General features: G+C 39.4%; 1 long non-coding RNA gene across 1 annotated transcript; it reads right to left on the bottom strand.

Annotated features, from left to right (window-relative positions):
• Positions 1-573: 573 nt before the first annotated feature.
• Positions 574-15,156, bottom strand: LOC122180377. The gene is made up of 3 exons (XR_006179040.1): positions 15,135-15,156; positions 1,951-2,011; positions 574-611 (listed from the first exon to the last, which is right to left on the bottom strand). It is a non-coding gene; the product is annotated as an uncharacterized LOC122180377 (long non-coding RNA).
• Between the last annotated feature and the right edge of the window lie 170 nt (positions 15,157-15,326).

Below are 15,326 nucleotides of genomic sequence, written 5' to 3'. Positions count from 1 at the left end.
AGACTACGTTTCACCTGCAGCCCTTGGCTACTGATTATACATGACATTTATGCCAGTGATTGTAACTGGGGATCTAAACGTTACTCGATCAGAGCACATCCCTTCATGCTCAGCACATAAAGAGATGAAGGATTTGTTTCCATTTTGGTTTTGGAGTATTTTTGGTTATTATTTCATGCATCTGGTTCCTTCTGCAATTGGTCTTCATTATGTCTTAAACTATACAGTAACCTTTTCTCAGTTCTGTGGTCTACAGCACACAAGCATTTGCAGGATCACAGTTGAACTATTTCTGGAAATGCTGCCCAAAATTTGTTTGTGGTGTAGCTCGGTATGGCTCAATCCATCAACACTGACTTTGGCCTAAAATGTTCAAATAGCTTTGGAACAGGAATGGAAGAGCCAAGTCAGCTAAAATAACATTGTTGGTATGAAATGTTGGCCAAAGCTTTTAGTGATCCCAGAACAAAATGTTTTCCTTTGTTTTTGATAAAAACAAAACTAAGATCCTCAGTACTCACTCACTGCTGTCATCTTGCTTCACATCTATCACAACCAAGAAGAGAAGCAGAACTGCTGATTACCACTGGAAAGACTGTTTTCCAGATTACCTGCAGAAAGAGAAAATGGTTAGCCGAGAAGAAAATGTGGTATGAGTTCAGAAGTCTGAGAAACTATTCCACACCTAGGCATTGCCCATGCAGAATCCCGAGCATCTGGGACCAAATTCTGACATTTCAGTTGATGCTAAACAGCACCTTCCACAAGTAGCTGCAAGGGACTGTAAGCCACTGAGTTAGACTCTGACCCTCGCAAGCTCATACAAGTTCGCAATTATCCCAAACTGCATTCTTGTCAACAATGCACAATTTTCAATACATCACTTGCTTTTCAAGTCAAATTAACGCATCACAGTCAGACTGTGCTTCCTAGACAACTCTGTCCTAATTGAGACTTCCGTGATTTTATTTCAAGAAAGCAAGAGCTTTCATCTGTGATTTCAATTGCAGGGACAGATTGATAATGAACTGTGTAGGTTTCTCCAAACAAAATATCACATTCCCTGGATGCAGCTACCTGACAAAAGACATTAGAGCACAGGAGCTGGGACTGTGCTTAAGCTCAGACATGTATTGTTAAATGTGACATGCTCAATTTATCATTAGTTATGAAGTGAAAACGGATGAATACACATTCAATTTAGTTCAGCTGCTTTCTTCATTTATCATACTCTTTCATCATCCATCATTCTTCCCCACCACCCTTTTGATTTGAACAAATAACATACTTTCATAAGTTTAATCTAATTAATCATAATTGTAAGGTAATGTTCCCTTAATGAAGCGTATACTGAGCTTTATAAAGTTTGTTGCAATTTTAATAAAATCTGTTCCAGATAGAATCTACAAATGTTTTCAATGGAGCCAAAAGCATCCCTATCTCTCTCTCCCACTCATTACTAAGGTTGATGATGATGTATCACTACAAGGAGTTGCTCAAGCATATTGCTCTTTTATAGAACAACTGTTTCAATAAATTGGAAAGCGTTCATCATTTTACGAGACAAGACGTGCAGTTAAAAAAGTTAATTGAAATAGACACAAATTAAGAAAACAACCTTAAGATTTTTTCATACCTTACTTCTATGAAATACACAATACTTGCTATCTTCTGAGGGCATCTTGAGTGCCAAAAATTGTATAAAGAAATTGCTCATTAGCATCAAAGATGGCAGGCAGAACTAGCAAGTTTTGCTACAGTTCTTCAACTGCAGTTAACCCAGAAGGGACCTGCTGTCTGGCAATATCAATGAACAGAAAAATCACTGCACAAGACCAAGTGACAAAATTCCAGTTCTGCTCAAGGAAAATCTGGTGAGCTGAGCCAAGTCTTACCAATTCCTAATTTCACTCTCCCCCCACACTGTCTATTGTGAACAATGTTGCTTACCTTATCTAGTTGTGATTTCCCAAAGTTCATAAAACATTTCAGAGCATCTGGGCAGAAAGTGCTGTGGACATTCAATATGACATATGATTATTATTAATGTGCAATTTCATTTGATCGTTATTAACATACTGAGACTCTTCACACTGAGATTAACATACCCTCCATTTGCTAACACCAAAGCACACTCATTTGTATCTGTTTCAACTCTTATACCAGCAATTATTTCAAAGTTGCAAAACCAGAAACAGCACATTAGAGAATTGACTTGTTTTCCCCCTGACAGAATTTCACATCTGCAGGCCACTAATAACAGATGCCTGCCCTTTTCAAAATTGGGCAGCATATCTAGTTAAAAGCTGTACTTTGCTCCAGGGGGTTCTGTCCGTGTCAGCAGCCCAGTCATAAAGAGTACTGGCAAGTTAATACTCCACCCATCCAACCATATACCCACAACATTATTTCCACATTTTCATTTTTGAAGTGTAGTGTCACAACTTTTACTTCAGCTTCACTCCAAACTTTTGAGAAGTATCAGCAAAAGAAACTGTTTTACCCACTGTATGTAACTACTGCCCCCATCTAAGCAAGATGCAACTTGCCAAGGTGACAGGTGAACAACTCAAAAAGCATCTATTAAAAGCATCTAAAGCATCAGTTTATCCAGATGCAAGTCATTATAAGGCCATTTCATTATAGGAACGACAGTGTAGTTCGACAGCTGGTTCCTTAACTTATATTGTAAAGTTTAAGAGCTTTTCCCTTCCATTTTGTGAAATAAAAGTTTCAAGGTTTCTGGCAGACCGTTAAAACAAAGTTTGCTTGTGACACTCCCTTGCTGTGCACAGCATTAGAGCCACACGTTTTCCAGTGCTCCCCTTGGACCTGGAATCTCCCCTTTTCCAGCTCTCTCCTTCCCATTTTACCCACAACAATAACACGGGCCAGAGGGGAAACTGCCTGGTGGCACTTTCTGTTCCCCATCCCATGCAACTTGACTTTTCCTTTTCCCTCCCCTCAGAGAGCACTGTTTAAGCATAAGCTGCTACAGTAGCCAGTGGGGTCAAAGCACTGCTACCAATTAAGATAAGTACAAAGAATGAGATCAATTAATCATTTGTTATCTTTTACAGTGCAATAGCTGAAGTTCCACAGTATGCAGTCCAATAATCTGTACAACCCCCAAGCTGCTCATCTTCCGCTGAGCTGATCATTCATTATCCAGCACATAGCAGCATAAAGAACTCTTCATTGTTAAAGGCAACCAGTCTAGCACAAGTGACAAGTCTTTGAAGCTCCCGTCCATCCCAAGCCCATATAGTTTAAAATGCCTGTAATACACATGTTAAATCTTAAGCAGATTTATGGCCTGATCCTGTTTTCAGTGAAAGCAAAGGGAAAAACGTATCAAACTCTTGGGAATCAGGTTCAACAGTTCACAACAGTGCTCTGCCTTAAGCACTAACACTATTGTAAGGCAGAAATACATGAGTCCAAACCAACAGATACATATATTCAGTGGAAAAAAAGATGCCTTCTGTGAATTGAGTGAAGGCAAAAAATACCACCCAGTTACCTGCTGAATCTATGAAAGCTATAACACACAGGTGCAAAACATACCAATTCTTATTTTCCTTGCTCTGAACTGGCCTGTGACCTCTGATACAAAGAGAATAGCAAGATGGGGATGCAGATGGCATGGAAGTCCCACGAGGTACACACAAGTTAATTCTCTACGAGAAAATACTCAAACAAGATGATGCTTACCACTATCTCCTAACGTACAGCCATTTCTTTTGATAATAAAATGCTACTCTGATGAATCAGTTCAACTTGGCAAAGAAAGACTGCACGCGACTCATTACTGCTCCTCAAAACAGTTCAGCAACAAAGATAGGATAAAAGACAACTTTATGGAAAGCAGTAAAGCCCATGACCTCAAGTTCTCAAAATAGGACCATCCGTTCAGAGAATAACCATGGTCAAAAAAAAAAAAAAAAAAAAGAATAATTCTGATGATGCAATGAGAGAGTCCAGTTGAAGAGAATGAGCTGGTCAGCATCTAGCACCATACTGATGTTGAGAAAGACTTGACTATGGAAGAAAGAGAAAGAAAAAAAAAAGCTTGCTTTGATTTCTTTTCATTCTGATTTTGAAAAAAAAAGTTATTTGAAATTAAATAAAAAAAATTCTCACAACCAAATCTCAGAATCTGCTTTCCTTCTGTCTCTTCATACTCTTTTTCCTACAGAAACTGATGAGTGGAAACAACCATGAAATGCTTTTTTTGCCTGCTTTTTCTTGGAAACACAAGGGCAAGAAAAGAGAAACTTTAATGTGGTACAGAACTTCCAAGTTAAATTCTTCCATTTCTGAGAAGCTCAGAAGAAAAGCAACATTGCAGTTTTTCATCCCAGTTCCTACAAGATTTCCACCAATGCAAGTGGAAAGAGGTAACATTCTTGGAAAACAATGCGTCCATCTGAAATACCCAAGCTGAGGAGGCACTGCCTGGTACGTACAGCAGTCCTGCCCATGTGTGCCAGAGGCAGCAAAAGTTGCAGCAGTGCTGCATCTCTTCCAGCACAGCAAGTGGTGAGGGGGCAGGAGCTAGCCTACTGCAATGAGACTTTGCTCCTCCTCAGCAAAAAGCAGAGCTATTATTTTCCCAGTACTCTTCTGTCTTGGTTTTCCCATTCTTACAACTCGCATTTTCTGAAGGACTCGAAGCCACTCTGGGGTTGTGTCCTACTTACTATTGGCAACTGAGTCCAGCGCACTCATTGAGGCTCCCTGCATCCAGTGAAGCTGGTGGATAAGCCTTCTATTTAAGAACTAATTTTTTACAAAGCCCAATCTCTTACATTCGGTTGTTGTTTGCCCAGGAAGTTTCTTTGTCATTTACCAGCTTGGTGAAAGGCATTTACTGAGCTCTGCTTTCCTGGCAGTAGAACAGAAAGGGCTTGGATTCAATTCATTACAGTTTAATGCCATATTTGCAGTAAGATTCACCACTTTAAAAGAAGAAATGTTGCCACCATACTATGCTGCTAGGAAAAGATAAGAAGAGAAGATATACTAATTATCATCTAAGTTACATATCTGCCATGGCTAACTTTGCTGTACATAGCCACTGCAGCCTTACATTCAACTCTAAAGCAATAGCTCGTAAAATCTGCCTCTGCCCAGAGGCACACTGCTAAGTTTTAATTAATAGATAGATTGTAAGAAAGCCACAAGGTAAAAACAACAAAAAAAAAAAAAACGACAACAACAAAAATACATCCACCATGCCCATTTCAGCAAAACTACAACTCACTCCCATTCTCATCCAGTATCAGTTTCACAAGTGTATAACAGCATATAATCAACAATCCCCATGCCTGAGCTAAGCCTATTTGTTCCACATCCACACTCAGCATGAGGAAGCATTTCACTTGGGCAAATGTTTGTCTCAAAATTAGAAAAAAAAAGAATCCTAACAGCATGCGACCATTCACTTTTTCCAAAGAAAGCAATTACATTCCTTATGTTTTCCAGCTTCTGGTTAAAAAAGTGTTTTCCTGGAACTGTTCTAAAAGAAAACTGTCAGGAACAGAGCTGATCAATTAAAATGAGGAAAGAAGAACTGCATGCATATGGGTAAGTGGGGAGGATGTGCAGGGATAGAAGGTGGTAATGAAGGAGTAGAGAAGGAAATAAGTATTGTTTCTTGTGAACTACCTTATGTGTGCTGGCATTTTATCCCAGCTTTTAAGAGCGATTCAGCCTAGAGATAAAATTCAGCAGGACTATCTTGAATGGTAAGAGCAAACTTAAACCCTGACAATTACTAAATAAGAACATAATTAATTATTTCTTCAACTGAATAGTCCTGAATCCTACCACAAATCAATCAGCTCTTCTTGCCTAAGAAGCTCTGACTCTATTTTAGCTCAATGAAAACAAAATCAATGAAGGCCAATTATAGCCCATCTTGTTAGAGTATGCAAATAGTGCACAATATAGATGAGCTGCTATTGCTTTAGGGCGCTGCTGAGAAATATGCTTGTCAGGCAAAATGCAAACGTGAGCTGGTACTGGCCCCTAGCTGCATGCTGTAAAACACCAGCTCTTTTCTAATAGTTTTCAAGGGCATGCAAAAGCAGCAGAGATACTATGCACCCCACAGTAGTTGATCATTAGTTTATTACTCACTAATTTAAGTTGCAGAAAGCCCACAAATGTGTCTTAGAACAAAGGATCCAGGTTAGTTACAAGAGATGGTGCACGGGGGAATTCTTGAAGTGTGACTGAGCCTACTTTCCTTCCAATACAGAAGATTATGAATAAAAGAAACTTAAAGAAGAGATAACTGTATCATTAAAAAAGGATTTCAAAGATCCACCAACAATAATTGAACATCTCATGCTCTCAAAGGAGAACAGAAAGCTCTGAATGCCCAGAACACATTTCTGGCCACAAACACAGGCAGTAGTGTACATCCACTCTGCTACTGTGCTAATCTAAACCTAACCAAAACCCAGACTGAAGCATTGCAGGAAGCCTTCTTCTCTTCCCTCTGAAGAGTCAAACTGTAAAGGAAAAATTCACCAAAGCATTCACATGTGTAACGTATGACCTCCAGCTCTCTGGAAACAAGAGGTCACTGCGAGACAAACTGCTACAAGTTGAACTCTGACACAGTTCCTGAGCTCTGCATAGCCCTGTGCACATCCCCCATAACCTGGTCTTGCTGGGATCTGTTCGTCCTGACTGAACTTCCAATAGTTTATTCACAACAGTAATTGTGATTTACTCACAATTTAAACAGTAATTTACTCACAACAGTGATTTCAGTTCAGAAATCACCTGTAGAGTCTGAGTCTGCTTCTGTGTTCTCTGGCTGCAGCCTGAGCACACTTCTGATGAAAAGCTTGTTGCATGCTGACTTTCTGCCCATGCAGTAGAACTCCGTGCTTAGCTTTAAGGACTATTTTTGATTGCCAGCTTCATTCTAAATTCCCTAATGGAAAAATGCATAGCTAATACTGACATTTATCCTAAACAAAATAGCATTCTGTAGCTGAGAATTTGCTCTATCAAACAGTGTTATTATGCTCTATGTACCCATTGTAGCTTCCATTGAAATATATAGGAGGTATTACTTCCGGAGCAACCTATGTAGTATGCTTTTAGCTCTCACTAGTTTAGTCTGTTAGTAACAGACATAAATTACATTACTCTCCCTTAGGTTGAGTCTGTTTTGCCCAAGGTAGTAATAGGCTGAGAGTTTTACTTGCTACAGAGTCCATCTTTTTTAAGAATCACAGTGACATCTGTTTGCCAAGCAATGAGGGAAGACATGAAAGCAGGAGTCTGGTCATTTCATACCAGGAGCTTGACAGTTTGTCTTTCATGAACCACAAGGGGTTCAAAGTAGTAAGACATTTTTCAGTTTTGTGCCTGAGATCTTGCAGTGAATTCTGCACCATTTGGGTACCTCAACAGTGGTTGCTGTGTCAAATAGAAATCAATAAGCTGCATTTGAAACCAGAAGTGTGTATGTACACAAGTTATAGAAAAAAATGAATGTCAGACACTCATTGGTAGTGTCCTGTTAAAAGACATAATATCTGAAAAGGATCTAAAGTGAGGAGTATATGAATTTGAAAAGGATATAAAGTTCATTTGACAGAAGTGTAGTTCTGACAGAAGCTCGTTACCTAAAACAATAATTTGACAAAAGTAGCAGCATGCCCTAAATTTGGCTATTGGAAACAGCACCTCCAGAACCAATTAAGACTGGTGAGTACCTCTAGTGAGCACATACATATTAAATTTTAAACGTGTCTCTACACTGTACAACAATAAAGCAGTGACATTCTTGGTTAAAAGGTAGTTCTCAGTCTTAATTCTTAGCACAACTTTTACCAAGCCATTCCATCCCTCTCATTATGCCTCCAAAACTTCTGCTCACACTGCAGTAAATCACCTTGCTCACGTAACCTAAGGAGCAGAAATCAGTAGATCTACAGAAACTGGAAACCCTGATCTTCAGACAGCACTGATTATCAACTCCCTAGAAGTTTTCATAAAGAGATAAATGAGTACATGTCATTTTGAGGGAGAAGCAGAATCTAAGACAAACGCTGTTGCCACCTTCAGGGTTTATTTTGAGCTCCTTTGAAACACAGTACATTTCTACATTGACAAGTGAGAGCACAACCACGTCCTGACTGAAACATATGCAGAACCCTGTGAGGGACAACACCCTTCAGTTAAAAGTAAGCTAAAGTTTGGCCCTGATGGTACACGAAGAGATGATCACTACTCCAAAAGATATGGAGGTGGTAAAAAAGAAATGATTGAGCTGGGCTTGAATACAGCATACTCTGAGCAGCAAGTTACTCCACAGAAGCTATGAATGCACTCCCTCTCCAATCACATCTTCCTCATAATTCATGTGTTACCTATAATTTCACAGAGTTAGCCAATTTGTGTTACTTCTAAGCTTCTGAAGACTTACATTTGAGCCCGATCTTTCTAGAGATGTCAGAATTTCCAAAGATCTCCTGGTTCCTCAAGCTTAAGGCCTCTCACTATAGCATGCAATACCCACCAGGCACCTAGCAAACCTAGAATCCTGAAGCACCCTCCCATAATGTGCAACATCACCACGCCCTCAAACCCTGATAAAATGGTTAACTTTCACCCTAAACCAGTCAAGGTAAATAAACACCTGGCTTAGGGACTTGTCCATTGATCACTGGTTTACGTTTTTAGAAGGTAGTTATTTCCAAGTTAACAAGAGTCCTCTTCCCCACCAAGTAACAGCCTTATTATTGCTGAGCAGGACTGAGAAGTTCCTGTTGTTGACAAGGGATGACGCTTCTGAATTCTCATCCCTTTCCCTGAATACCAATCCAGTATTAGGAGCTGAGTGAACAAAACAGATGGAGAAGTTTGCAATTGTTGGAAAGGATAAATCCTTGACCAGGGAGCCAACTTAGGTGGAGCCACTGAATTAGATGAAGCATAAGAAAGAGAACTACAGTATGCTGCACAAAAGGTAGTTTTGTGCTAGAGCCATCCTCACATGGGTTTCTACTTTACACAGCACTATCAAGCATTGAGACTAATCCATTATCCCAGGATGAAGTGAGGAGGAACACAGCATCCTTCTCATTGTTCTTTCACAGCAAATAAAACTTATTGCAGGAAACAGTTACATTCTATTTTAGGGAACCAGACTGGCAAAGCACACAAGAAAATCTGATGCCCACTAAGAAAAGCTCTGACTCATGTCAAGAACTCACTTCAGGGGCAGAAAACATCATGGGATGTGCTGCTCAGAGCTTCAACTGTAGGCGGTGGCAATGCTGTGGTAAGAAGCAGACAGCAGAACCCACTTTACCTGCCAACTCCAATAGTATCAAAGTGAATTGTATAAGAAGTCAACCTATTCCTCTCTAGCTCAGGCAAAAACCTGTTTTCACCACCTAAAACAACATTTCTACTGGTTTGTAAAGACTTAAGTAATCTGCCAGCCAATTTACTGTGCAGGGATGTAACTTAGAAAAAATGAAATAAAATAAGCCTATAATCTTTGATGCAGTCATCAACTGAAGCACAGCACTGCTTTGCAAGGAGCACCAAATCCACTTTCTGCTAAGAACTTGGTGTATTCACTCACCCTGTGAGTGAAAAACTTCCTCTTAATATCTAGCCTAAATCTCCTCTACCTCAATTTAAAACCATTCCCCCTTGTCCTATCATTATCAATCCACGCAAACAGAGGTTATCAGTCTCTTGCTCCAAAATTAAAACCTCTGTCAAATCACATCTTTGAGATATGCCATGCATACAGAGCATCATCTGATGTGTGATAAGAAACTGGACATAGTCCAGCCTGTGGATGAACACTACCACAGAGCTTATGGACAAAGATGTTCTACTGCTGATGGGAACACAGGAAATGTCCTGGAATTCAGCAAGTAATGTCTTAGCAGGTGGCTCTTCCCAATACACAGATGCTGAAACAGCAGCCTGGAAAGCAAAGCAGATTTTTTGCCCCTGTGCCAAACCTAGCCTATAAAGAAAAGGAAGTAGCCAGGAAGATTTCTCTGTGCCTCCCCACTCTGTTGCAGGTACAGCTCCAAAGCTCAGACCCAGGCAACTCCATACACATCTGTCCAGGTAGTAGCCCTATCACAATCTGCAGTGCAGTAAGGTGACCCATGACTCACCCATCCCATGCAAACTAGTGGTATGTTTTCCTGGATAAGGCCGATGCTTCCATATCTCATGTCTGCCTAGTATTTTAAAACAATAATACCATTTTTCTCAATAGCTGAAGGGTAAGAAGAGGTCATACACACCATTACAGAGCCTAAAAGCCAGATATTAATTTTGAAAGACTGTAATAGCTTTGCGATCTGTGCAACAAAAAAAAAAAGCATCACCATCATTCCAAATGATGTCTTACATGCACTGGCTTGTCTGTAAAATGAATTTACCTTTTCATTACTATTTACTGACTGTGCTTGTATTTCATTTGTATGGATTTTTTTTTTTCCAGCAAATAGAGGAAAAAACAGCCTCAGAAAATCTAATATAAAGATGGAGACAGTGAACAATTATTGGAGTCTGTATCTCGACTTCTGAGGTCATATTTCTGCATTTTTTATTATGTTCATTACAAGGAAACACAAAGGAAAAAAATAAAGGAAAACATTCTGGATGGCAACAAATCAGAACTAGTAATGGCATGGACATTTTTCAGGAGCAGCAGTGCCAAAAAGCACAGCTGTGCTGAAACATTCATTCTTAGCACTATGCTTAAACAACCAGTTTATCATCCCAATCAATATTCAAAACCCCCAAGATTCCTTAGCAGCCTCCTAGTCCAACAGCATATGCTCAGGCATGGCTGGGTCAATACCTGTGTTTTGCAGCACGTACTGGCACACATCCACCTGCATAACTCCCAACCCAGAGCAATACAGCCCTGTAGTTCTCAATCACCAACCTGCAGTCAAGACAGAGACTAGAGCCCTTCAAAGCTCTTGCTGCTCATGAGACCTCATACAAATTTCTCTAACTTCAGGACTGGGCTCATTCACATTAGTGTGGGGAAAAAAAATTATATACCTATAGTAATATACATATACTAATGATATACATATATAATTAGTTCCATTTTATCCTTTCTTAAAGCAAAGCTATCTCAGTGAAATCTTGTCTGCAAGGAAGGCTGATTAGTGTGCAACACAAAACTGCACTGAAAAGAAAAATAATGGGACAGTACAGAGACTATGATGTGAAAACACCCTGGAGCTGCTCCTGGAGCTGCTCCTGGAGCATAAAATATAGCCCAATATTAGCAAGACACCAGCCTACAGTGTCCTGTATCAGTAAAGTAAATATAGCTTGTGGAATTCACCTTTCTTAAATGAAAATAGAAGGGTCTCCAATCAAGGACAGCATGTCCATTCAGATTTTAGCTGTAATGGTAAAACAGTTGCTCCAAAAATAGGACACAATAGCTTCTTGTCTCCATCGTCTAGCAATGCCACAATTGTACTTCCTACCTCTCCTAGAAAGAAGTAATTAGCCAGGCAGGAAGAGAATGTGTTTTTCCTCCCTTCTGTCTTTAATCTAATTCAAGTTGTACAGAAAGGAAGGCAAAGATCAGGAAAAAGAGATTGGGGACAGGTGGAAATAGAGATTTTACTATCCAGTTCGGCAGAGCCATCATGCTTAGGCTTTTCTCCAAGAATTTACTTGGTTTTTTGAGTTGTTTTCCACAGGAAATGCAATTTGCAACTTCATGGCAGCTGTGAAGCAGGCTCTGTGTCCCTAATAACTTTGCACTTGTCACTTGATTCAAATGTTTTAGAAAGGAAGCAAAGTTCTTTAAGATCAATACAGCTTACCAGTTTCATTAACACAGACGGGCAGCCCAAGGACAGATTTCATTCGTGCTTCCAAAGAAAGTAACAGAGACATTATACATGGGAATCTGCAGCCAAGCCACCTAGTAGTATTGCAACCCTGAACCCCAAGTTCAATTAGAGCCTGCAGGCTGAGCACACATCTATATAGAATCCAGAAGGAATTAGGCTACTTTAGCACTAGTACGGACAGAATCTTAGATTATCCAGCCATTACGTCACACCCAGCACCCTTCAAAAAGAAAAGTCAGGAACTAGCAACCTACTACTAGGGTGTTAAAACTAACACCTTGAGAAAAGTTTCATAGTTGACTTCTGTCTTCATCTTAGTTAAAAAATCTTAATGCATTTTCTGGCTCCTCCCTTAAATACCTCAGTACTGCTTAAAATCCGTTCCATTCCTCAAGGAAGAATTTGCAGGCTCAGTAAATCCTGGGGTGTACAACTCTTGAGAAGCACTAAGCAAAACAAAGAAGAGCAGGAATGCACTACCACATTTGCCCTCTTAGTGTTCATAGCCATCTACATTTATATCACCTATACGTCAGAAGCTTTTATCAATCTTTCAAGTAGTGGAGAGGACACAAGGAAAGTTTAAAACATAGTTTTGGTATTGGCTCAGGCTCTTGCTTTGAGGATTTTCAATGGTCTCCTTCACATCAACCATGCATTTTCTGTGACAGCCTGCATTTATTTAATGTTTGTTACATACAATCAAAGAGAAGCCAAGTAGAGGCAGAGCAACTTGAACACAACACAAACAACAGAACCCTTTGCAACACCTGCTGTGCACATACCAAAAATAGCAGCTAGATCTGAGAAACGCAAGAACTGGCATATCAGTTTGATTTTAACAGCATCTTTGAAAATGATTATCTATGCTTTTGTCCAAAGCCAGAGAAGAACATCCATGTTTTGCCACAGTTTGAAAGAAGAAATTCATTTCTGTAACTTGGTCTTCATACAAGTTGCAAGAAAAAAAAGAAAATGAGGTCTTAAATAAGAATTAATGCCCTAAGCTCTGAGCACTAGGAACTAAATCTTAATTTCAAACTGTGGATTTCTTGAGCTGCCTCTACTGATCCAAACCATTTCAGCACTTCCCAGACCTGTCAGGAAAAAAAAAAAAAAAAAAAAAGAAGAGGAAAACATTGTACAAAAAGCTTTCTGAAAATATAAGAAAGAAATGAGAGCAGCTTAACCCCGGCACTGAGCCAGGTGGCATCTTCTATTCATTGTCCCAGTGCTAGTACCATTTGGGTTTACACTGCTGCTCAAAACAAATAGTATCCTGAAATTAAGAGACTCATTTCCATACCACTCCAAGAATATGTATCTCCTTCCTAATTCATTACAGTCCAGAACCATCTATTAGCAGTCACTGTTGCTGACATAGCTGGCATTGAATATATTAAAAAAACAAAAACAAAAACCCCACAGAAACCCATATTTGCAGAGAGTGGTAGTAGTCTAGGAACACAACACAAAAAACTATTATATCTTGCCCAGATGGAGTCAAAGACCAAACAAGATAGTATCTAGCATAAAGAAAGGAGGTGAGTATATGGAGGTTTCTTAAACACTATCAGCTCGTTCATTCATCTACTTCTATAAGCATGCTGCAATTACAAAGTGATCAAGGAATGCTCTTTCTCATAGCCATACAGATGTATGCTCTTATTCAGTTGCTGTAATGCATACTGCTAATCTGTACTATTTGTTTGCTCCAAAGAAAGAAGGAAATGGTTTGTTTACCACTTTGCCCAGTAGCAGTTACCTGTGAGGCTCTGAAACTCAACTTTATAACACAACAGTCGATCCCATTTGGCTTGCTAGATATGACTGAAATATCATTTTGTTATATTTCTTATTAGCTTTTGATTCAGCAATTGCTTTCCTTTTAAAAGCCAGTTTTGCCTTAAGCAAGAACCAAATCAATCTTTGCTGCTTTCCCCAAATCTCAGAATCCCATGGCTGCAAATACTTGCATTTAACATGGCATCACCATGAGATTTCATTATCCACTATAGTTTGACTGCCAGCTATCAAATCCAGAAGCAGGAAATTGAGACATATCAGCCCACAAGTTGATTGTGAAGATGGTCTTATGAATCCTGCATTTACACCTTCATCTAATGCTACTTATTCCATCTACTGAAGAATGTAATACTGCATACATTTTAAGTTCTCTCTATATACACACTTTTATAGGAGGTAGAACATTTAAAATGCATCTGTTTTGCATGCCTGTGCAATGTTCTATGTGACGGAAAGTATAGCAATAACAGCAGGGTGGCAAAGTCTTTGGCTACACCAAATGAGCACAAGCCCAAACACAGCAGCTGTGAACACAGAAAAGAAAGAAAAAAAGCTTCTTACCTTTTGAGGGCCTCAGGTAGGCAGGGATCTCCAGCAAAATACCCTTGCCTCCACTGCCAACCCTTAAATGAGGTCTGGGAAGGGGTGAATCCTTACCCCACCCCTTCTGGTCATTCAGGTACATTGCACGCACCTGAGTTCCACAGGGCTGGCCCTGCCTTCCCACCAGGTGCTCAGTCACTGGTTCAAGCTGTGACTTAGCATTTCTGCTACAGTGTGTACGTGTACATTTGTGCATGTATACACACCTGTGCACGTTATTTAAAAGTTTTCCTTTCAGAAGGCTTCCTACTGACAATACAAGCTAGCAAATACAGCTCAGAGAAAGCATCCAGAAATTATGATAACCACATTCATTAACCCAAAGTTTGCGCAAGTTCATCTTAACAGGACTAATATAATAGTTCAAAATGGAACTAGGTTCAAATAAGGGAAAAGCCTTTGCTTGCATCTCACTTTTGTTACTTCTCTAACCTTCTCCATACAAATAGTTTGCTCTTATAAAGGTCTGTAATGCTAAACCTGAAAGTATTTATAAGGATGGTTTCTGATGTCTTCTTCTAAGGTCACATACCTCAAACAGGTTTCATGATTAGTTGTACAAAACAAACAAAAATATGACTGTGCCTATGTAACACTCAGACATTTATGTCTGTGTAAATTCATGTACCTAGAGATAATGGAAAATGTACCAGGAATGCTTATTTGTAAGACTATGTTGGAACAGTTTCAAATGCGATTTTCAGTTCTAGTACAGTAACTTTTTCTACTCTGTCTTATATTCAAAGTCTCTTTGCTACAGGAAAAGACATACAAAGTCAACTCACAGTTTGTTACAAATTTACAAACTCATTTTTTTTTCCAGTTAATTACCTTAATTACCTGAGTCTCCCTGACTTGACTTCAAGTTCAGCCTGCATGATGTCTCCTACTCTAGACAGCAGAAACACTACGCTAGTTTAAAGAGGGGAAAAAAAAAAAGGAAAAAGGTTAGAAAACAGGTAAGTGAGAGCTCAGCAATAACTGGTTCTTTATGTTACAGTGACTTAAGTTTCCATGTTACCA

The sequence above is a fragment of the Lagopus leucura genome, unplaced genomic scaffold (genome assembly GCF_019238085.1).
Source record: "Lagopus leucura isolate 7727_CA_CO unplaced genomic scaffold, USGS_WTPT01 Super-Scaffold_100004, whole genome shotgun sequence".
Classification (NCBI taxonomy): Eukaryota; Metazoa; Chordata; class Aves; order Galliformes; family Phasianidae; genus Lagopus; species Lagopus leucura.
This window is presented reverse-complemented; position numbering and strand designations above follow the sequence as displayed.